Source organism: Bombina bombina, chromosome 5 (genome assembly GCF_027579735.1).
Source record: "Bombina bombina isolate aBomBom1 chromosome 5, aBomBom1.pri, whole genome shotgun sequence".
Taxonomy (NCBI): Eukaryota; Metazoa; Chordata; class Amphibia; order Anura; family Bombinatoridae; genus Bombina; species Bombina bombina.
The window spans coordinates 367,860,484-367,885,122 of NC_069503.1; positions in this window are offsets into that span (position 1 = coordinate 367,860,484).

Here is a 24,639-nt window from a genome sequence, read left to right on the forward strand (position 1 = left end):
GCCAATAAACATTTTATATAAAGTTTCCCACAATGTAAATAATTTTGAATTGATTTTCCTGGCTGAAACCTGGTGTAATGCCCGAAGCATTTGAAGCAAGTGTAGTGTATAAAAAAGCTAAAACAACACAGGGGAGTCTCCTTTTATAATAAATTATTACCACCTTCCATACAGGTGTGCTTCAGTATTTCTATAAGCCACTGCTTTTTTTGTGTGAACCTTGTGCACTCCACTTATTCTTCAGACATCTGGAGTTAATAAAATGAAATCTTAAAATGAATCTAAAATTGATCAGAACTCTTGGAAATTCACATTTAATGTAATCAAACTGAGTTTTTAACATGAACATAAATAAATAATATATTGCATTGTGTCTGCCTTCCTATAAATCATTCTGTTTATATATATTCTGCCCTATATCTTTTTTTATCTGTTGTGTAAGTAGTGCTGAATATGCCTATTTTATTTTGTAGATTTCAAGAGGCATTAAGTTCATAGCATATATCAGTAAATGAGCAATTTATTGCAAAATAAATGTTAAGCGTCATTTACAAAGTTTTGCAAACTAAAAGCAGTTCAGGGGTACACGTCTTGAAAATCCTGGTGGAAACCATGTTTCTGGTCACCTTTGAAGTGATCTGTTAGGGCAGATGTAAGTGAGTTTATGATCTGAACTAATCAATCACTCAGTAGAATGCTGCAGGCACAGGTACATCTTTGTATACTTAAAGGGGCAGTGTACAGTAAAATTGTTTTTCCCTTAATGTGTTTTCAATTACTTATTTATACCAGCTGCAGAGTATAAAATGTATAAGAAATTGCTTCTTTTGGTTTGTTTGTTTATGTGAAATAGCTCATTTTTGTTCTTTGAAACCAAAACCCATTAAAATGGATTGAGCTTGCAGGGGAATCAGATTTCCTTATTTTATCGCTTTCTGTACACACACATGCTTCTTTATATTATCTCTATCTATATATCAAAGTCCAATACTGAGGGCTCAATTCTCAAAAGTTTGCCACCACAAACATGAAAAACCATGTTTAGCCTCACAGGAACAGTTTTGGTTCTATTCGCAAAGAGAATGGGCTGTCCCTGCAAGTGGCGAGATGTCTCTCATAGTATGAGAGCTCACCTCTCTGCTATGTAAAAGTTTCCAATGGAGTACAAAGTTCACAGGGAAAACCTTGCAATTCACATTTATATGTTGTTCATATTTAATACAATTTTTTCCTGTGTAGTTTAAATAAAAAATGTTTTTTTGATAAAATACGAATTTTGATTAACAATTTTGTTATATTTATTTTTTTCCTGCATATTTCGGTGTGAATGGTTTAATTATTCGTTTTGTGTGATTTTTAAATTACAATTTTATTGTGCACTTTTGTAATGTATGCAGTATTACACCCTTGGTGAGACACCCTGTTTCCAGGGTAAAAAGTGTCTTTATAGAATTCCACCAAGGAAGTAGACGTACTGACCAGCATTCTTAGTGGATCTCGCCAGCCAGATTTTGTAAGAACGCTTGCCAGTACTTCTATTTCCTTGGTGAAATTATCTAAAGCCACTTTTTACCCTGAAAACAGGGTGTCTTGTTATGGGGTGTATACTGCATTTTCCTCTGGGAAGGAGATGGACACATTACAAAAATGCAGAATAAAAATTGTAAATTAAATATCATACAAAACTAATAATTGAACAATTCAAACATAAATATGCAGGAAAAAAATGGAAATATTGTTAAGGTGCATAAAAAATCGTAATAAAACTGTTCACCAAAAATCATATTTTATCAAAAATGTCAAGCAAAAAACGGATATAAATTCATACTTATAAGTATAAAATGCAAAGCGCAATTGTTGTTTTATTGTAAAATGTTCTGAACTTAGGCGTTCCATGGGCATGTATGAAATTATCTCTCAAATCCCAGTGTAATTATCTAAGCATTTCCACCCTACAGATCTCACTGTTTTTTCTCGAAAACTAAAAGGTGAAGAGGTTGTGACAAAATACACAAAATACTTAATACCCTATTAGGAAAACACGCATACAATAATAGAGGCAATTGTAAAATTCTATACTCAGAAAATAGCGCAATGTGTTTATTTTTTGATGCAGGGTTAATTTTTGAAGTTCGCCCCCTACTCACTGCTAACTTCACCCTACACAGTGAAGTTTCCCTTACCGGTGACCTCCATTACTTTCTATAGAAGACATCTCGCCACTTGCAGGAATTGCCCCCTTTTTAAGATAATTCTACCAGGGCAGCGCCTGTGAATCTCAGCGTAAAAAAACATGTCAGAACTTTAGATAATCGACCCGTTAGAGAAAAAAAATTCTATAGCTTATGCTTTTCTATACAGGGAGAGCAGAATTATTAGGCAAATGAGTATTTTGACCACATCATCCTCTTTATGCATGTTGTCTTACTCCAAGCTGTATAGGCTCGAAAGCCTACTACCAATTAAGCATATTAGGTGATGTGTATCTCTATAATGAGAAGGGGTGTGGTCTAATGACATCAACACCCTATATCAGGTGTGCATAATTATTAGGCAACTTCCTTTCCTTTGGCAAAATGGGTCAAAAGAATGACTTGACAGGTTCAGAAAAGTCAAAAATAGTGAGATATCTTGCAGAGGGATGCAGCACTCTTAAAATTGCAAAGCTTCTGAAGCGTGATCATCGAACAATCAAGCGTTTCATTCAAAATAGTCAACAGGGTCGCAAGAAGCGTGTGGAAAAAACCAAGGCGCAAAATAACTGCCCATGAACTGAGAAAAGACAAGCGTGCAGCTGCCAAGATGCCACTTGCCACCAGTTTGGCCATATTTCAGATCTGCAACATCACTAGAGTGCCCAAAAGTACAAGGTGTGCAATACTCAGAGACATGGCCAAGGTAAGAAAGGCTGAAAGACGACCACCACTGAACAAGACACACAAGCTGAAACGTCAAGACTGGGCCAAGAAATATCTCAAGACTGATTTTTCTAAGGTTTTATGGACTGATGAAATGAGAGTGAGTCTTGATGGGCCAGATGGATGGGCCCGTGGCTGGATTGGTAAAGGGCAGAGAGCTCCAGTCCGACTCAGACGCCAGCAAGGTGGAGGTGGAGTACTGGTTTGGGCTGGTATCATCAAAGATGAGCTTGTGGGGCCTTTTCGGGTTGAGGATGGAGTCAAGCTCAACTCCCAGTCCTACTGCCAGTTTCTGGAAGACACCTTCTTCAAGCAGTGGTACAGGAAGAAGTCTGCATCCTTCAAGAAAAACATGATTTTCATGCAGGACAATGCTCCATCACACGCGTCCAAGTACTCCACAGCGTGGCTGGCAAGAAAGGGTATAAAAGAAGAAAATCTAATGACATGGCCTCCTTGTTCACCTGATCTGAACCCCATTGAGAACCTGTGGTCCATCATCAAATGTGAGATTTACAAGGAGGGAAAACAGTACACCTCTCTGAACAGTGTCTGGGAGGCTGTGGTTGCTTCTGCACGCAATGTTGATGGTGAACAGATCAAAACACTGACAGAATCCATGGATGGCAGGCTTTTGAGTGTCCTTGCAAAGAAAGGTGGCTATATTGGTCACTGATTTGTTTTTGTTTTGTTTTTGAATGTCAGAAATGTATATTTGTGAATGTTGAGATGTTATATTGGTTTCACTGGTAAAAATAAATAATTGAAATGGGTATATATTTGTTTTTTGTTAAGTTGCCTAATAATTATGCACAGTAATAGTCACCTGCAAACACAGATATCCCCCTAAAATAGCTATAACTAAAAACAAACTAAAAACTACTTCCAAAACTATTCAGCTTTGATATTAATGAGTTTTTTTGGGTTCATTGAGAACATGGTTGTTGTTCAATAATAAAATTAATCCTCAAAAATACAACTTGCCTAATAATTCTGCACTCCCTGTAGCTTATACCACAGGCAAAACCAGTTGTTTCAAATACCAAAATAAAAGTATTTGTAAAAAATGTAATACACTAAAGAAGGTAAAAAAGATCATTAGAAACAAATTAAATGGAAGAAAATCATGACGTCGGCATTCCAGGAAGAAGTAAAACAAGCACACTTTTTAGAAATATTTTACAGTAAAGGTAGCTAAAAATAAGTAATAAAAGTAGATTGCAATGTTGTTTTAATTAAACATGTTATGAGAAGAGTAAATTCTGAGTTAAATATGTTTTAATGACAATGCATCTCAGATGGGGTCATTACAGTAAACCTGAGAAGCCAAACTCAAAAAGTCAGCATGAACATATAAGCATTGTTTCTGAAATAGAATAGATCATCTTCCCTGCAGTCTTTCCAAGTATTTCAGGTGAATGTAAAATAAAAAAATAAAATAAAAAAAAATAGTATATAAGTTTGGAGCATAAAAAATAATCACCCCTGCCTTTTGGACTAGATTTATAACCAAGATACCCATAGGCACTTAAGACTTGTTCCCCCATACCTATCTTACTGTAGATATAAGCTAAACCTTTATGGGCTGTTTGGGGGGGAAACATATTTCCCAGTTCACAGTGCAGCATAAAAAATATATAATTAATTATAAGTGGTTCTTCAAGTTGTAGCTTTATTGGCAGGCAGACAGTCAAGAACTATGCCTATGCAAAGATAAACTGCAAAGCACATCTGGCAGCAACCATGAACTTACAGACAAAATTTGTATTTCTACATTTTGCTTCCATTGTTGCTCAACAACCAATGTGTAATTTTTTTGTTTAGCTTAGCTGTTAATGTTGAGCTGTAAATCCATTGTTTATGTTGGCACCATTGTGCATCATAACCTTTTGTTGTATTATGAAATGTAAGGGGGGTTGTCAGAGGTGATTACCCAGTTGGGCAGTGGTGGTTCTTGGGGGATGAAGACCAAGCTTGCTGCCAAATCCAGCAAAAAAGGTGTCATATTCAACGAGTCTTTGCCCTTGGTGACAGTCAATGCAGAGGCCAAATGTTACCGTTGTTATGGACTCTTAGCTGGAGGTTTGCCAGTGGTATTTAAGACTGGAGACTGAATTTTCCTTTCACTTGCTACTTAGCTCCAAAACTGTAACTCATATTGTCAATTAGCCAAAGTTGTCCCTTTAGACCTTTTTGAAATAAATCATTTTAGACTCCGATTTTCAAAGCAGCAGAAATGTCTTGAATTCCTCAATTAATTTACCTGATGCAACCTACCGCCTTGATAGACAAAGAAGAATGACTACTAACTTCACATCTGTCTTCACACATTTCTGATGCTTTTTCACTCAGTGTCTTTCTGTAACATAAATGCTAACTCAATGTTTTGCCTTGGTTACTTTAACATTATTATTTTTCATTTATTTATTCTTGTTGTTTATTTATTTTGCACATCTTTTTTATTTTTGTAACTCTTTTTCTGAGAAATGAGTCAGTCAGCAATAAAAATAAAAATAAAACAACTGTTTCTTTTGGGACATCGCACTATTCAAAGAAGGCTGCTTGAACTTATAGGAAACAAGGTGACTCATTTCAGTATATATATAGCTTTGATTTATGATTTGTATTTTTTTATTGGATAATTAACACATTCATTTTATTATATATGAATACATAGAATAATTATGATATTTATAGTGTTTACATGTGTGATATTTTCAAATAAATATTCACTCCCAATTGTGTTTTTTAAACTCTTCAATGTTTTCAGAAAACTAAAAGTATTAGCTAAGTAATCATGAATTTAGGAGAACAGAAGTATGTGCACATTTTGTTTGAGAAATGTCTCTGATATGGATATTGATGAATGTTATTTTTCTTTGTTTGTTTTGTCTAATCTGAAAAAAGGATATATATCCTCCAAAATAAGGTTTAATAAAGATATTTTTACTTCTTAAAAGAAACAGCTTGGATATATAGAACAAAAGAACTGAACAAGAAACTTAAATTTGAAAGCTTTTTTTTTATAATTTAGGACTAATACTGGAAATCTGTCTGGTACTATGTTAATATAATCATGTTTAAGCAGGGTTATAATAGTGAATACAATGTCATAGGAAAAGATTTGTTGTTACAACATTTCTCTCCTAGTTTTTATGCAATGTTAACTTCTTTCAAAGGGTTAATGAGATAATGAACAATCCATGTTTCTAAGGCATAGTGAGTACCATCAGTGCAGAATTCCTATAATAGATGACATATTAATAGTTTTAAATGGCATAAACCTTTGTTTTATATATGTCAGGATCAATTATAGGTATTCAATTTAAGGTTACCCTGAGGAGGCCCCATATGATAAACTACAGGGGTGAAATGCACGTAGGCATGTTAGCTACATTATGACATCACAGTCTGGGGAGTTCATGGTTGTGTATGACTCAGTTACTCAGTACACTGAGTGTCTGTAAAACCCAGTTAGTGATGCTGGAGCATACACTTGGAGATTAGTTTTACTTGATCAGCTGGACTAAGGTGGTCAAACAAATGTGAGATCTTTAACTTCTATATTACGACCAGAGGTTTATGATTGTGGTTTGAGAGTAAAGTTTATTTGTGACTAATATTAAGAGGTAGAGCCAGTTATGAAGTGTGCATAAAGACTGATTAAAGCTGGTCACTTGTGAGAATAAGCTACTAAATTTATAGTTGATTTAGCAAACTCCGAGATGATAAGCAATACGGATCTTTGTTTTTTGGTAGCGTATGAAGTACTTGCAATATGCTTATGAGGCACACCTAGTGTTGCTACCTCTAGACTTGATTATTTATACTAATAAAAAGTATTGCAGTTTAAACTGTACTTCCAATATGGCTGCTTTATGAAACACGTTAAACTGAGAGTGCCCTGTGTGTGCACAAACTCTGGGTACCATTTTTTTCTATTAAAGCAGACATGCAAGGAATCATTTTGAACTAAATAACAATACATGTTTGTAGATTATAGTTTGCAATTCTGTTTGAGAGTGACAAGCTAATCACACTGACCTCAAGCTTCAAAGATCCATATTGCTTAAAGGGACAGTATAAATATGTATATAACTGCATGTAATAGACACTACTATAAGGAAGAATATGCACAGATGCACAGATACTGATCTAAAAATCCAGTATAAAACCTTTTAAAAACTTACTTAGAAGCTCCCAATTTAGCACTGTCAATGAGGTAGTCTGGGACACCCACTGAAAGGGGCTGGGTAAACAAAACGAGCAGACACTCCCCACATCCCCTCCCCTGCATATGAAAAGACAGATAACATAAACAGGAGCCAGCAGGAGTCTGTAAACGCCTGTATACATCTGACACTGTAGGGCTTGGTTTGAAGTCTGAACATCAGCACAATGTTCTTAAAAAAATAAGCAAAACTATACATTTTTATAAAAACACTACCAGATGGGCTCTATAAATGGTGCATCTACAAAACATTTTTCCAAAGAAAAATCTAGTCTACAATGTCCTTTTGTGCAGTTGAGCCTAATTCTACATGTCAAACATAAACAGTTTTATATATTTTTTTTTCTACAGGCTCTGGAGAGCTTTTTCTTTAATCCTGATAATGTATTTGTTCCACTATGGTAATTACATTTTCATCTTTCTGCCATTTCTAGACACTGCCATGATGAGTGACAACACAAAATTAGACTTCCTAATTACTCTTGCAGAAATAAGCAGACATTAATTCTTTTTTGTTGCCACGAACATGCAATTGATGCATTAAAAAATAGTTTAAAATGATGCTTTCTGGGAACTAAAACAATTTTATGTCTGAAAAATGTAGACTACAAAAAAGATGTAAATGCTGCTCTTGAGAGTATTAAAGGAATTTGACACAAATAACCATGCAGAAATGCACTTGTGGTCTGAATTATAAAAAAGAATTAAATGCAATTTAAATATTTCCCTGCATGTGGACTCATATATTAATAGGGCATGCAGCAGATTTAGCAACCCATTGTACAATCCCAAAGTCTTATTTTGGTTTTCAATTTTAGCATCTGCTTCTTGTTTATGAAATAGTAAAAATAATCTCTGGTCTCAGCATTATACAGTAAGTTTACCTCAAGAAAGGTCACTTTTCTAGCAGGAAAACATGTTCCAGTTGACATTTTTCAGATGACAGTGAGGCCCAGATGTTTTTCACCAGTATTTTATCAAAACAAGGTTTTATTATCAGAATGAGTTATTTTGTACTTTCTGTTTAACCTCTTGTAATAATTATGTAAAATGTTTATTCATTTGTAATTTGAAACGCCACAGAAATCATTATTACTAAATATTTGTGCTTTTCACAACAATTAAAGGGACATTAAACACTTTGAGATGGTAATATAAAATGATAAATTGCATATAATAAAACAACTCTGCAATATACATTCATTATTTATTTTGTCATCTTTGCCTGTAATTCCATTCTGAAATTGTGAGCTTTTCAGTTCCTGTTAGAAATGGAAGTGCAGAACACTGTTAAATCCAGCACAACCATTGGCTGCACACTCTAGTGACCTATTTATAACTGACCCTAATTGGCCACAGCAGAGAAGGTAACACAAGTTACAACATGGCAGCTCCCAGTGTTTTATAGACACTAAAACTTTACACTTATTTTGTCACTTTTTAAACAACTAATGAAACTTTAAAAAATACATCTACATGTTAGTCATGGACTAATCTTTTCTTTGAATGCATCATTCTATCTAGCATGTATTTAGTGTTTAATGTCCCTTTAAATCCTTATTATCAGAATGAGGATAACATATAGTGGGCCTGATGATCTAAAACTGTCTGGGCTGGCGACATTATTAAAGAACACTCGCTAGTACTTCTATTTACCCTGGAAACAGGGTGTCTTGCTATGGGGCGTATACTGCATTTTTCGTATGAAAAGTACACAATAAAATTCATATTTTAAACATGATACAAAATTAATAATTTAACCATTCACACAAAAATAATCAGGGAAAATTGTATTATTAAGGAGTATAAAAAAATCGTAACAAAACTCTTCACCAAAAATTGGATTTTACCAAAAAGGTAAAGCTTGTTTGTAAATTTCACAGGAATAAATCGTATTAAATATGCACAGTATAAATCTTAATTTTAGTACACTGGATTCACACAAAAACACAGAAATGTGTAAGATAGACTGAACATGGACATTCCATGGGCGTATATAAAATTGTCTTTCTAATCTCAGCATAATCTCACGGATGCCCTAATAGACAAACACATGCATACAAAAATGCAGCAAACTGTCCCTATCCCACAAGCTCCGTTATTTTCAATAGTAGCCATCTCACCACTCGCAGGGCCTGCCCCTTTTATTAAGATCATTTCATCAGGGCAGCCCCTGCGAGAGTCAGCAAGAAAAACTAGGTCTGATCTGGTGAGGTTTAGATAATTGAGCCCAGTGTATTTTACAGTTTCTAGTTAACCTCTTGCAATAATTGGGCTATAGATGATTTAATATTATTAGGATGTTTTATGGTCAATGTTATGACAAATGTTTATTCATTTGTAATTTTGAACTCTACAGAAATCATATTACTAAATATTTTTTTAACTCTTTGATAGCAAATAATATGTGCCAATCAGCATTTATGGAAATTCTTCAACAATTTTATTTACATGAAAGTTTATATGAACAATTATTTACAAATACTTTTTTTTTACATTTATTATTTTCTTTATTAGAATTTTTGTTTTAGAAGTAATCTGCCTATTTCATAATGATCACTTCATTTTTTGAAATATTAAATACCGATGAGATATCTGGATTGCATTATATATCAAAACTACATTATTTAGGAATGTTGCTTTAATGAGACTTCACTCTTATTAAAAGAAATCATACTGTAAAGGAGCAGTGCAGGTAATGTTTTGATTAGTGTTTTGTTACATGTCCACTGCTGCCAAATATGCAATTGGATTTAGATGTAACATGCTTCTTTAAAGACATTTATTTCAATTTATATTGCATAGATGCCTATGGGTAATAGGTAATCCCGTCGACAAATAATAAAAAAATATTTTAAAAGGGATGGAAGGACTTTTCAGATGAAAAATTGTATGAGTCCCACCGTCCAAAGTATTAAAGGAATAAGGGGGGGGGGCGTAGAGGGATTTATATAATATGAAATACCACAGAAAGTGGTTTTCCAAGGAAAACATAAGGAAACCCTACTACGAGAATTTAATGTATGCCTAAGTTTTTAAAAGGAAACATTAATGGTGAAGTAAAATCTCAAAGGATAACCGTGCAATAAATTTGCTGTCAAAAAACTACCTGTCATTTGGGTTATATCGAGCAATGTAAAATTCTAAAAGTGTCAAGGAAAATAAATAATTATATGTTTATGGAAACGGTTCAAACAGCTATAGGCAGAATTTTGTATATTATAATCTTTGGCCCACAACAGGATTTCCACAAACCTTTTTCAGATGTAAAGAAAAACAGGCCACTATTGTTAAATAGGATAAATTATAGATTTAATCTTTGGTTTGTTACCTTAAAACTAAAGGGGGGAAAAAAGAATTTTGCGTTCCCTATTTTATTATTAAAGGATGGTGATTAACCACATGCTGGTATGTTTAACTGATATTTGTGCCTTGCTTGAAACATGCAGCTGAGAGGCGCCTAGACTGCATTTACAAGCCAGCTAAATCCATGTACTGGAAATCTAGATATTTAGGAAAGTTTATTAGATGTATGTTTTTTAAGAATTTGTTGTAAGGTTCGTGTCCTTAAAAGTAGTTTCTTTAGGTTTGTCATTCATCTAAAAGCCATTTGATATAAAATGTTTCAAATAAAATGGCATGGATTTAGAAGAATTATATTCTGGAATTTCAGTGTTACAGAAGCTGAGACGAAGGTTAGGAAAATGTTAATGTGCTAAAAATGCTTTCTCTGAATGCACCTAGCTGTGGACATTTGGGGGCCAAATTATCAAGCTCATAATGTAGCTTGATGCCCCTGTTTCCGCATGAGCCTGAAGGCTCGCCGGAAACAGCAGTTATGAAGCAGCGGTCTAAAGACCGCTGCTCCATAACTTGTCCGCATGCTCTGAGGCTGCGGACATCAATCCGCCCGATCCTATATGATCAGGATGATTGACACCCCCTGCTAGTGGCCGATTGGCCGCAAATCTGCAAGATTGGCATTGCACAAGCAGCTCACAAGTACTGCTTGTGCAATGATAAATGTTGACAGCTTATGTGTGGCGGACATGATATGCTACATTGTATCATGTCCGTCCGCACTTTAATAAATCGGCCCCTTGTAGTTTATATATGAACATTAGTTTTCTCCTTGGTCGCTTATTATAGCAGTTTAAGGAAAAATTAGAAAGCAAGTCATACATTATACTTATTCTTCCAAAGATATTAAGTTTTATGATACCTGTTTTAAGATATTAAGGTTTATGATACCTGTGGCCTGAACTGAAAGAAAAAATGTATCAAGCTGCAGACAAGTTCTCTAATGGAAAACCTGTTGACTCACAATTGCCGAATTCACAAGAGCAAGGCCTGCCAATCACCCTAAATTAAGGAGTTTGTGGTGACGTATCTGCCACATCTGAGGTGGCAGAGAGCATAAGAAGCAGGAACTTGTAGCTGCAGGCTTGCTTATGAGAGCCTGCACTGCAAGGACTCCGAAGCTGCTAATACTGCTTGATAAATGTGCTAGCAGGCAGTCCTCACATGGAAAGCAGCATTTTGTAGGGGACTATGAAGTGCAATATGGCAGCACCTGACACTGCTAAAATGTTTCTGTTTGAAGATAATATTGTGAAATATAAGACCAAGATGAGACTGCTGTTACATGCAGTCACTCAGTGTGTGTATGAAGTACTGGTCGTTTGTAGTTTTCTCCGTGCTTAACTCTAATATGGCACAAGGATACATGATGTAATACATGAGCTGCTTAGTACCTTTGATGCCACTGTCCTTGGCTCAGCCCTACCTATATTACTAAAGCCTTCAATGACTATGAGGCCTATGTATCATAGTTCTTGTGGACCTGATCCGACAGTGTGCATCAGGTCCGCAAGACCTCGCTGAATGCGGAGAGCAATACGCTCTCCATATTCAGCATTGCACCAGCAGCTCACAAGAGCTGCTGGTGCAACGCCGCCCCCTGCAGACTCGCGGCCAACCAGTCACCAGGGGGTGTCAATCAACCCGATCGTACTAATTTAAATGATTAAGCTTATACTAAAGCTAAAGGGCCATAATTCCCAAATGTTGAAACACTTGAAAGTGATGCAGCATAGCTGTAAAAATCTGACTAGAAAATATCACCTGAACATCTCTATGTAAAAAAGAAAGATATTTTACCTCAAAAATTTCTCAGTAGCCTCATCCCATTGTAAAGGATTTCTAAGCAACAAATCAGTATGTCTGTCCTGGGACAGCTAAGGAGCGAGCACACTCATCTTATTTCCCTATTCAGTGTAAAGAAGGTTAGAATGAAATCTCATGAGAGTTAAGTGAAATCTCATGAGATCACAGTAAAAGAGTTCATGACCTCAGCACTGTTGATGCTGATTGGCTGCTGTTCATTTCTTCATTTTTTTTTTTTTACCTGCAGCTGGGCTGCAGCTGAGTATAACTTTTTACACAGAAATTACTCTACTGAGCTGAGGAAATTGTGAGGTAAAATATCTTTCTTTTTTACATAGAGATGCTCAGGTGATATTTTCCTGTCAGCTTTTTACAGTTATGGTGCATCAGTTTCAAGTGATTTAGCATATGAGTATTATGTCCCTTTAATAATGAGCTAAGACACACATGGTAAGTTATGAATATAATACAAAGCTATAAACTGAATTACCCAAAATTGGACGTTGAAGTGAAGTGTCTTTCAGCATATCTTGTCTCACTTATGAGTGGCTTATTTTTTACTGACCGAATTCTAACTATCAAAAACAATAACTGCTAATAAAGGAGAAGTATGAATGTACTTAAAGGGACATTGTACAATAGATTTGTCTTTGCATAAATGTTTTGTAGATAATCCGTTTATATAGCCCATCTGGGGGGGGGTTTGTAAAAATGTAAAGTTTTGTTTATTTTTAAATAACATTGTGCTGATTTTCTGACTTCTAACCGAGCCCCAAACTTTTATATGTATACTGATGTCTACAGACTCCTTGTTGTGTAATGGTTCTTTTCATATGCAGAGGAGGGGGTGTCTTCCTTTCATGCTTTCCCAGCCCTTTTCAATTGGTGTCCCAGTCTAACCTCATCAACATTGCTAAACTGGGAGCTTCTAAGTAAGTTTTTAAAAGGTTTTATTCTGGATCAGTATCTGTGCATATTCTTCTTTATAGTAGTGTCTATTACAGGCAGTTATATGAACATTGGTGTATATTGTCCCTTTAAATCCTGACAGAACCATAATGCTGGCCATTTTTTATAAACTGAAATTTCAGATAAAACAGAAAAAATAAGTTTGAAACTGGACTTGGGAATTATTTCAGATGATTTAAAATGAAGTAAACAATACAGTATTGCAGTGATTTAGGCCAGTAGTTGGGTTGTATTGGTAGAGGTATTTGCAGCAGATATAGTAGGGTTCTTTTGCCACTTTACATATCATTAGTTATTTCTCATCTTAATTAAAGGGACAGTCAACACCAAAATTGTTATTGTTTAAAAAGATAGATAACATCTTTACTACCCATTCCCCAGCTTTGCACAACCAACATTGTTATAATAATATACTTTATAACTTTTAAACCTCTAAACTTATGCCTGTTTCTTTTTTGCATCCACAGTATTGTTTACTACAATATGTCAGCTTTAGTGTTGTGGTCCTAGATCTCGTCTGTTATGAAATCTCACTGCCCATGAGACCCTCCTGCAATTATGTCACCTGATCACCCATCTTAATGACAGGTGAGAGTCAATGCTGTGGTAGTTTTAATTAGGACAAAGATTGACATCTAAGCCTGCAACACTGATTCAGAGGTGAGGATTTGGTGGCCTTAGTGTCAGCGCCACCCTTAGGATTTGCAGGGCCCTAGGCAAGACAAACCTCAGCCCAACCCCTTTATTCCCCTCCCCCTCTATGCCCTGCCCCCTGTATGGTCCATTCCTGCCCCAACATCCACTGCAGGGCATAAAGGGTAAATGTGCCAGGCTCATATGTGGGTCTTGCTGCTATAGAAGCCCCACCCTCTTTTAATATGGGCAAAAATAGGAAAACTTTTACAATCTGCCTATTTTGTAATGCAGAAAGTACATGCAGCACAAGAGATCTGGTGTATTATGGCTACCTAGCTGACAGTGGTCTAACTGATGTTAACTGCGCCTATTTTTGGTTCCAGTCCAGTCCTAATTCAGTGTGTCCTGTATAAAGAATAACACTGTATATTGCACATCCATATACCATAAACACATCTTCATAAACTAAATATAGAATGTACATTAAAGATGTGAATGCACCAATGAAAATGAAAGAAAACTAATATAAACTGTTAAAATCCGTCACTATTCATCCATTTCCTTATTTTTTTCTTTTTGAGGGTTAATACTTACCCTTTGCGCGCTGGAGAGCAGGCTAATCTGATCTTCTTCTTGTCAGAGCCCAGGACCTGCTGTCAAGAAGATGATTGGTTTAGGTGCTCTTTGGTAAGTATAAACTGCTACAGGTGAACTTGTCACCTGTAGCTTTGAACATTTACATTTGTTTTAACTAAAACTAATGGAAATGTTTAACTAAAATGAAGTGTTTGTTTTGTTTTAAACAAAACAAATACCGAATAGTGCAGCCAACAAATATTTGTAGAAACAAATTTCCCAAAATATTTGTTAATTATTTTTTTTTCTCAAAAATGAAAATTTCTTATCTGCACAAGTATATTTTACATTGCCCCCTTTTATACTCTCACAGTGCCAGGCCCGGGTCCTGGGGCAGGCGCCTCTCTCGCCCTGCCCAAAGGGCAAGTCTGCTTATACAAGGCTTTAGATTCATATTAAGGTAAAATAAGTCATACTTATAGTTCTCCTGTTTATTGGTTGCAATTCAAGGTTACCTGCTGTAGTTTTTTCCTGAGAATAATTTTGCAGCTGCTACAACTACCCTACTTATAATCCCATGCTTCATTGGAAATTATTGTAGATGGGAAAGCTCATGGCCTTGTTCATTAATGTGCTTCACAACATCTTTATTTACTTAACCATAATGCAATTCATTTTAAAGTCAGCTATTAAAACATATTATGAACATACAGTATATATATATATATATATATATATATATTTATACACATACATACAACTGCTAGTGAAACAGTTTATATACCTAGAATGGATTATTATTTGTGATTTAGAAGACCTTTAAATTTTACATTTTATGTTTTTATATGGACATATAGGCCCCAGTTATGAAGCTGCATATGCAGCTTTGGTGGTTGATTATTGCAGGCTCGCAGATTAAATCACCCCAGTCTGTTTACTCAGGATGATTGACAACCCCTTTCTCTTGCGCCATTGGGCTAGCATGAGCAGGGGGAAGCATTGCACAAGCAAACACTTGTACAATTTTAAATATGGGCAGCATATTGCAATAAATACGGGCAGGCATATACTACAATACGCTGCCCGCATTCTATGATCCCGGGCGGACAAGTTGGCGAGCACTGTCCATCCGGCAGTTGATAAATGTGCCCCCTTGTCTTTAAAACTGCCACCACAGAATCGTTTAGATGGATTGTCTCATTATTAATCATATCATTAAACCTTCACCAGTCGCTGACTCTACATAACCTATGTTTATAGTGTAATATTACTAATTAGGGTTTAAGTTAAATCTTCAAATGATGTACTGTAAGAAATATGTGTGTATTTTGTCCTACCCATGTGCCTCATTTATGTAATCCAAAACTTGAGATCTGTTTAAACTCCGTAAATGATTATCTAGCTTTATGTTAACCTCGTTGTAGATGGAAAGGATTGTAATATCTTACTCTTAATAATATCAATTCCATTCCTGCACTTTAGGTCATAGATTACTGTATGACTCATGTATGTTAAAATAACTCCTAACTAAAAGTATAAGAAAAAAGGGGTGCAGGTATCACAGTAGTAACAAGCTCATTACAACGATGATTCACAAATGTGCCACAACACGAGCCAAAAGTATACAACTCGCTGCCTTGTTCATTCTTATATGCCTGCTAGCTAGGCGTAAATATATTGTTTGTGGTTAATTGCTGGATATAAGCAACATCTTTAGTCGGTGAGCATTTTTTTTTTAAACTATGATGCAATCTTATGTACAATAGCCCAGAGCAGAATGACACATTCTCAGGTGACATCATAGGCAGGAATGGGCAAGCACTGGAGTGCCCATATCGTGTATTAGTAAATGCTTTATCTCTGTTCTGCACAGAGTAAACGTTTCCCTTATGAAGTGTATGTATAGAGAGCAGGTTATTGTTTGGAATACTTTATAACTCACAATTGACTTAAACTATCAGGAATATACTGTATATACACTATATATATGTGTGTGTGTGTGTGTTTAATATAGTTATGTTGTTTGTTTTTTGTGTTTTGTTTTTTGTGTATATCTGTTCTTGTTTATGCTTTATGTTGTTACACAATCCATAACATTTATTTTTTCTAAATGCAGGAAATGTATGCTTATACAAGCTTATAAGCTAACATTCTAGTACCATTACTCACTGGCTGATTTAGGTCACTCCCACAAATCTATTGGTAGACAAAGACAACAGGAAAATCGAAATAAACTTCCATAAAGTGCACTTTTACATACCATTAAAAGATTTGATTAAGATGGATTTTTTGAAAAGTGAGCCATTTTCTATATATGAATATAATCTGAAATACTCATACTTCTGTGTATGTTAAAGGAATAGTAAAGTCCAAATTAACTTTCATGATTCAGATACGGCATGTAATCTTAAACAACTTTCTAATTTACTTTTATCATCAATTTTGCTTTGTTCTCTTGTTATTCTTAGTTGAAAGCTAACATTGGTAGACTTACATGCTAATTTCTAAATCCTTGAAGGCCACCTCTTATCTGAATGCAGTTGACAGTTTTTCACAGCTAGAGGGCGTTGGTTCATGTGTTTCACATAGATAACATTGTGCTCATGCGCGTAAAGTTATTTAAGAGTCAGCACTAATTGCATGAAATGCAAGTCTGTCAAAAGATCTGAGATAAGGAGGCAGTCAGCAGAAACTTAGATATAAAGTAATTACAGGGGTAAAAAGTATATTTCTATAACAGTGTTGGTTATGCAAAACTGGGGAATGGTTATTAAAGGGATAATTTATCTTATTAAACAATAACATTTTGGTGTTTACTATCCCTTTAAGAATTTTTTTTTTTTTTTTTTTTTAGCTGATGAATGTCAATCCAAGCTACCTAAATACTTTATGATATGCTCTGCTATGTGCCAGCAAATTAACAAAGACGTTTTTGTTCTGGCACTGGTGTTCTGTATGGGTTCACTAATAATTGGCTTAATTGAGCTGCCTTATAGTTTACAGCTCCTACCTACTAAAATGTTTCAGGTCAGAAAAAAAATGTAATCAAAGTAAAGAAAGTACAGTACCTCTAATTACATCTTATAAAACCTCTGTTAAGGATCAGCTGTGGGACTTGAATCTTTAAGTGCTTCTGGGCTGCCAGTTTTATTCATGGAAAGTTTCTGCTCCATATCAAAAGTTATAGCAAGTATATTACTTTGCCTAGAAGCCTTAACTGTGTAAGCAAGCACACAAATAGTTATTGACACATCATTTATTTAGTACGCCAGACCCCAGCAGAGATACATACAGGAGCCTTCTGTGTTTCACCATTAAGAGGGCTGGTGCGTTAATATGTTTTAAAATTCAGTTGCGTTGGCATGGTGCAGGTGTGTATATTATTAATTAATGTCTGGTTAAAGAACAAACTTTTTTTCTTTACAATGAGCAATATTGTGTATCATATTGTCCATTACTCCTGGTTTGGCTTTTCTTCCACAGCTCTTTGTTTTATAATTTTGTTCAAATGCCGTGTTTTATAAATTGTATTACAATCTAGTCAGCATACACTCTGTGACAGAATATAAATAAATGAATAAAAATTCTATTGTAGGCTGTCCCTTTAATTGAAACTAAGCTTTGTGACCTAGTTATACAAAAGTAATGCTTTTTCCCCTCATCTCCCTTATTCTGTTGTTTTATCACGTTTGTAGGTGTTGGCTTTCTATATGGATGGGTTTTCAAAGAGTGCTTAACCAGCAGTTTTGAATAATTGCAAACTTAAAGGGACAGTAGAGTCCAAAAAAAAACTTTCATGATTTATATAGGGCATTTCATTTTAAACAACTTCCCAATTTACTTTTATCACCAATTTTGCTTTGTTCTCTTGGTATTCTTAGTTGAAAGCTAAACCTTCTAGATTCATATGCTAATTTCTTAGACCTTGAAGACTGCCTCTAATCTGAATGCATTTTGACCACTAGAGGGCATTAGTTCGTGTGTTTCATATAGATAACATTGAGCTCATGCACGTGAAGTGACCTAGGAGTGAGCACTGATTGGCTAAAATGTAAGTCTGTCAAAAGAACTGAAATAAGGGGGCAGTCAGCAGAAGCTTAGATACAAGGTAATTACAGAGGTAAAACATGTATTATTATAACTTTGCTGGTTTTCCAAACTGGGGAATGGGTAATAAAGGGATTATCTTTCTTTTTAAAGAACAAAAATGCTGGTGTTGACTGTCCCTTTAAATTAGAATTCCGGCAATCATCTTTAGTTGTGTTTGTTTTATTATTTAAAAATGTGATTTCAGCAGTATTTTTTACTTTTTACACAAACCTAGAGAGGACCATGTTTATCAACACGTAAAAACAATTCCACAAGTTAAATATAAAAAAATAAATACACTTGAAAAGCTCAAATATGCCATGCGAGACATCAAAATAGGTCTTCAAGAGATCTTGTCTAAAGCATTTGTGAGACTGAGAAGGTGCTTGAAAAGTGATTTGTTATGGATTTAAATATTATTTTTGAATCTTCCCAATGCAAAAGCACTCAAAAATCACATGATCACCAGGTGCAGAACATTTTCAACAAGGGGATCACATTGGAATTTTTATTTTAACTTGTAAGGGAGGTTATTTTACTTTTTTTTACAAGATATATTAATTGAAACAAAAGTTATACTTATATAAACCAAACATCATTTGCAAATCTTTAGTGGGATGTGAGCCACAAACTTATGTATAAACTCAGACTTAGAAACATAAACATTGAATCCACAAAGGCAGGATTTAAATGCAGAGAACTGACACACTTTGTTGCATATCAGAAAAGGCAAAGGGTAGAAAGAGTTAGGGGCTACATTGTATTATAAGTGCAGCATTGTGGCCTCTATGTTATAGGTGGAACATCCCTGATATGGACAGGCCTTTAGAGTCCCCAATTCTGAAATGTTCTCTTTAGTTTCAAAGTTACTGTTTTATTTGCAAAACCTATTCATTGTAGCTCACTCATGTTTCCTTTTTAGTGAACAGGCTGTATAGATAAGCATAGGAATTGGAGAGACTGGAGAGGGTGCTCTAATATTAGTGAATCTAGGAGAAAGATCTAGAAAGCTTAATAAGGGTATTTACCTTAAAGGGACTCTGAACCCAAATTTCTTTTTTCATGATTCAGATAGAGCATGCAATTTTAAGTAACTTTCTAATTTACTCCTATTATCATTTTTTCTTTGTACTCTTGCTATCTTTATTTGAAAAAGAAGGCATCTAAGCTAGGGAGCCAGCCAGTTTTTGGTTCAGTACCCTCGACAGCACTTGTTTATTGGTGGGTGAATTTATCCACCAATCAGCAAGAATAACCCAGGTTGTTCACCAAAAATGGGTCTGCATTTAAACTTACATTATTGCTTTTCAAATAAAGATACCAAGAGAATGAAAAAAATTGATAATAGAAGTAAATTAAAAAGTTACTTAAAATTGCATGCTCTATCTGAATCACGGAAGAAAAAAAATTGGGTTTAGTGTCCCTTTAATGTAAATATTACTAATAATATGATTTCAATTGTAAACTTTTGAGTTTCTGTAATTAATCATAGCCATGAAGCAGCGTGTTATTAAAGGGACATTAAAGGGACACTGTACCCAAAAATTTTATTTCGTGATTCAGATTGAGCATGAAATTTTAAGCAAATTTCGAATTTACTCCTATTATCAAATTTTCTTCATTCTCTTGGTATCTTTATTTGAAATGCAAGAATGTAAGTTTAGATGCCGGCCCATTTTTGGTGAACAACCTGGTTTGTCCTTGCTGATTGGTGGATAAATTCATGTCCAGAGTACTGAAACCAAAAAAAGCTTAGATGCCTTCTTTTTCAAATAATGATAGCAAGAGAACGAAGAAAAATTGATAATAGGAGTAAATTAGAAAGTTGCTTAAAATTGCATGCTCTTTCTGAATTACAAAAGAAAAAATTTGGGTTCAGTGTCCCTTTAAACGCTAAGGCCTAGTTTACAAACAGAAAATGGAAAAATTAGAGTTATTCCACAAAATACTGATTTCTGAACTCTTGTTAAGTTAAAAAGATTAGTATTGTGTTGTTTAAAGTGAATATGAACTTGTTTTCTTTGCATTATTCGAGGTCTGAAAACATTGCATCTTTTTTGTTGTTATTTTGACCGGTTGTCATTTTCTGTAAATAAATGCTGTAAATGACAATGGGGCCTATTTATCAAAGGTCTTGCGGACCTGATCCGACAGTGCGGATCAGTTCCGCAAGACCTTGCTGAATGCGGAGAGCAATACACTCTCCGTATTCAGCATTGCACCAGCAGCTCACAAGAACTGCTGGTGCAACGCCGCCCCCTGCAGACTCGCGGCCAATCAGCAGGGGGTGTCAAAAAACCTGATCGTACTCGATCGGGTTGATTTCCGGCGATTCCTGTCCGCCTCATCAGAGCAGGCAGACAGGGTTATGGAGCAGCGGTCTTTGTGTCTACAGCTTCATAACTGCTGTTTCTGGTGAGTCTGAAGACTCGCCAGAAACACGGGCGCACAAGCTCCGTTCGGAGCTTGATAAATGGGCCCCAATATTTGTATTTGGAATTTGGGGAGAAATGTTGTAAAGCAAAAATGTTAATTTTAATCAAACACATACTTATAAATAGTAAAATAAAATAATAAATAATTTTGCAGTGGTCTCTTAATTTTTTCCAAAGCTGTATATAGATATATATGTGTGTGTGTCTGTAACACTTTATTTTAAAATGTTTTACATGTGTTATGTTATACTTTTATTCTAGCCTTAACAATTTATATCAGGTCTCCAGTTGCGTATAACACATAGCTCACAACTTGTAATATGAGCAATTTTTTGCACACTGGGCAAGATTACAGTTTTTACGCAGTTTTGGTATCACATATACAGCGCCGCATATAAATGCAGTGTGTATATTTCACCCGTCGCCCACAATTTTTACTCCCATAAGCTAACATAGAACCTTGTCGCAAATCGGTATCACATATTCAGCGCAAAGACTTATGCGGCGAAAACTGAGAAATGTTACTCCATTTTCACCTCACCACACATAGCCAGGCGCAGCAAGCCTTGCGCTGAATATATAAGCACCGTAACTCCCGTAACTGCCTGAAAATAATAGCTAACACCTAACGCAGCGCAATATCTATCTACCTGTCAACCGCCAACCCCCACCGCAATAACTAATAAAATATATTAACCCCTAATCCGCCATTAACCCACATTGCAATATGCCTAATAAATGTATTAACCCCTAATCCGCTATTCACCCACATCGCAATCTACCTAATAAAACTATTAAACCCTAATCCACCATTAACCCACAACGCAATAATCCTAATAAATCTATTAACCCCTAATCCGCCAAACCCCCACAATGCAAATAACTAATTAAATTACTAAGCCCCCTAACCTATCACCCCCTAACCTAAGACCCTCTAAATTAACACCAATTACCTAAATTAAAAATTACTAAATTGCAAACAATTAAAATAAAAATACTAACATTACTTAAAATTAAAAAAAACTCTTAAAATTAAATTAATTTAAGATTACAAAAAATAAAAAGTCTAACATTACATAAAATAATAAACCAAATTATCAAAAATAAAAAAATTAAACCTGATCCCTATGTAAATAAAAAAGCCCCCCCCAAAATAAAAACACAATCTAATACTAAAATACCAATAGCCCTATAATGGCCTTTTGTAGGGCATTGCCCTAAATTAAACAGCTATTTTCCTTAAAAAATACTAAGTCCCCCCTTTAACAGTAAAAACCCCCACCCACCAACCCCCCAAAATAAAAAAAATCTAACACTAAAAAATCCTAAACTACCCATTGCCCCTAAAGGGGCATTTGTATGGACATTGCCCTTAAAAAGGCATTCAGCTCTTTTAAGAGTGCCCAATAAATAAGTTTTGCATTACAGTGTGGTACAGCTTTTAACGCTGAAAAAATGGCCATTACGCCATTAGTGGTGGCGATGTGGGGGGGCCGGAAGTTTAGGGGTTAATAGGTTTATTTAGTGGCGACGATGTAGGGGGCTGGAGGTTTAGGGGTTAATAGGTTTATTTAGTAACGGCCATATGGGAGGCCAGAGGTTTAGGGGTTAATCATTTTATTTAGTGGCGGCGATGTCGGGAAGCGGCAGATTAGGGGTTAATAGTTTTATTAGTGTTGGCGATGTCAGGAGCGGCAGATATGGGGTTAATAACTTTATTTAGGTGTCGGCGATGTCGGGGGCAGCGGATTATGGGTTTTTAGACTAGGGGTTTATGTTGGGGTGTTAGGTTTAAACTTAACTTTTTTTTCCCCATAGACATTAATGGGGTTGCGTTACAGAGATTTTTCATTCCGCACTTCAATCACTCTCTCCCCATTGATGTCTATGGGGAAAGTGTGCACGAGCACGTCAAATCAGCCCTTTGCTTTTGTGTGGTATGGAGCTTAACGCCACCATATCGCACGCACAAGGAGGCTTTTCAGTAACTCGTAATGGCAGCGCTATGGAGAGTGAAATAACACAGCTTTTTTAGCATTTGTTTTGCACCCTGTTTAGCGTAAAACTCGTAATCTAGGCGTCTGTTAGAAGTAAGCTTTTTGCCTGTGTTGTGTAGCATGCAAATTATTAATTGAAAGTAAAAAGTTTTTGCACAAGCACTAACCCTGATCTGTGCATAAAGCCGAACTTCGAATATCGTGACTGCATTAACGTATTCCCCCATAGACTTCAATGGAGCTCTAAAAGTGGAAAAAAAACTAACACCCATACTCTTGCACAACCCCGATCACATTTACTCAAGTGCACTAATCCGACATGAAATATAAATATTTCACATCCCATGTTCTTCGCATAGAAGAATAAATATTTATAAATATTTCTATAATTCCCTGCTAATTTTGTACGTTTGCCCACTGACAAAGAAATGATCAGTCTATAATTTTAATGGTAGGTCTATTTGAACAGTGAGATACAGAATAACAACAAAGAATCCAGAAAAATGCATTTAAAAAAAGATATAAATTGATTTGCATTTTTATGACTGAAAAAGGTATTTGACCCCTTTGCAAAACATGACTTAGTACTTGGTGGCAAAACCCTTGTTGGCAATCACAGAGGTCAGACGTTTCTTGTAGTTGGCCACCAGGCTTGCACACATCTCAGGAGATATTTTGTCCCACTCCTCTTTGCAGATCCTCTCCAAGTCATTAAGGTTTCGAGGCTGACTTTGGCAACTTGAACCTTTAGCTCCCTCCACAGATTTTCGATGAGATTAAGATCTGGAGAGTGGCTAGAGAACTTCAGGACCTTAATGTGCTTCTTCTCGAGCCACTCCTTTGTTGCCTTGGCCGTGTGTGTTTAGGGTCATTGTCATGCTGGAAATACCCATCCACGACCCATTTTCAATGCCCTGGCTGAGGGAAGGAGGTTCTCACCCCAGATTTGACAGTACATGGCCCTGTGCATCGTCCCTTTGATGCAATGAAGTTGTCCTGTCCCCTTAGCAGAAAAACACCTCCAAAGCATAATCTTTCCACCTCCATGTTTGACGGTGAGGATGATATTCTTGGGGTCATAGGCAGCATTCCTTCTCCTCGAAACACGGCGAGTTGAGTTGATGCCAAAAATCTTGATTTTGGTCTCATCTGACCACAACACTTTTACCCAGTTCCCCTCTGAATCATTTAGATGCTAATTGGCAAAATTCAGACAGGCCTGTACATGTGCTTTCTTGAGCAGGGGGACCTTGCGGGTGCTGCAGGATTTCAGTCCTTCACTGCATAGTGTATTACCAATTGTTTTCTTGGTGACTATAATCCCAGCTGCCTTGAGATCATTGACAAGTTCTGGGCTGATTCCTCACCATTCTCATGATCATTGAAACTCTACGAGGTGAGATCTTGCATGGAGCCCCAGACCGAGGGAGATTGACAGTTATTGTTTTTTTTTCCATTTGCGAATAATCACACCAACTGTTGTCACCTTCTCACCAAGTTGATTGGCAATGGTCTTGTAGCCCATTCCAGCCTTGTGTAGGTCTGCAATCTTGTCCCTGACATCCTTTGACAGCTTGGCAGGTCTTGGCCATGGTGGAGAGTTTGGAATCTGATTGATTGAT